Consider the following 1161-nt stretch of genomic DNA (forward strand, 5'->3'; position numbering starts at 1 on the left):
ACTATCTCGACTCTTCGAGTGGTTAATATGTTCAATACACACATTAATTCTCTTGGCAAGAATCTTGCCCTTGACTTGTTTGTTAACAACAATGCCAACAGCATGCTGGGTGACATTGTAGACTCTTCCTGTCTTGCCATGGTAACATTTGTGGTGCATTCCTTTCTGAACAGTACCATTCCCTTGATGTCTACAATATCACCTTTTTTATAGATTCGCATGTATGTGGCCAAAGGAACAACTCCATGTTTTCCTGGAGAACATGTACCGTGTGCTCCTCCTCTTTCCCTTTGTGTTCGTCATTTTGGCGAATTACTGAAAGATGGCGGTTCCGGCTGAAAGGAAGGGCAAGTTTGGGATTCTAACTAGCCCTCAGTCCCCCTGGTAATGAACCAAGTATGCTTTGTGTTGCCACCTGCCTGTAATCCTCCTTCTCCCAACCCGCAGTGTCCAGTGACTGCCGATCCTGCCCTTGTGCTAATGTGACTGATATTCAAGGTCCAAACATGTGTTATTTAGTTCTTTGTTTCTGTGATAGTTCACTTAGTATGATGGTCTCCAGCTATATCCAATTTGCTGTGAAGTCCATAATTTTGTTCTTCTTTATGGCTTTATAATACTCCATCGTGTATACATATGTACCACATTTTCAATGGATAGTAGGGTTTGTTCCTTGTTTTTGCTATTGTGAATAGTGCAGCAATAAACATACTTGTACAGGTGTCTTTTTGAAGAACAATTTATGTTCTTCTGGGTATATCCCCAGGAGAGGGATTGCTGGATTGTATGGAAAGTCAATTTTTTAGTTCCTTTAGTAATCGCCACACTGCTTTCCACAGAGGTTGAACTAGCTTGCACTTCCACCAACAGTGTGAAAGCATTCCCTTTTCTCTGTAACCATGTCAGCATCTGTTGCTTTTTAACTTATTAATGATAGCCATCCGGAGTTAGGTGGTATCTCACTGTAGTTTTGATTTGCATTTCTCTGATGATTAGTGAGGCTGAGCAGTTTTTCATGTGTCTGTTGGCTGCTTGTATGTTGTCTTTTGAAAAGTGTCTGTTCATGTCCTTTGCCCACTTTTTTTTTTTTGAGTTGGAGTCTCACTCTGTCGCCCAGACTGGAGTGCAGTGGCTGCTCCCGGCCACCGCAGCCTCGACCTG

At 42.4% G+C, this 1161-nt stretch overlaps 1 protein-coding gene across 15 annotated transcripts in view; it reads left to right on the forward strand.

The window, feature by feature from the left end:
• The window catches only part of BBS9 (Bardet-Biedl syndrome 9), a 468999-nt gene that overhangs the window by 56949 nt on the left and 410889 nt on the right, over positions 1 to 1161 (forward strand). The gene's annotated exons all lie outside the window — the stretch shown is intronic.

This window comes from Carlito syrichta, unplaced genomic scaffold (assembly GCF_000164805.1).
Source record: "Carlito syrichta isolate Samal-C Ts95f unplaced genomic scaffold, Tarsius_syrichta-2.0.1 Scaffold169078, whole genome shotgun sequence".
Classification (NCBI taxonomy): Eukaryota; Metazoa; Chordata; class Mammalia; order Primates; family Tarsiidae; genus Carlito; species Carlito syrichta.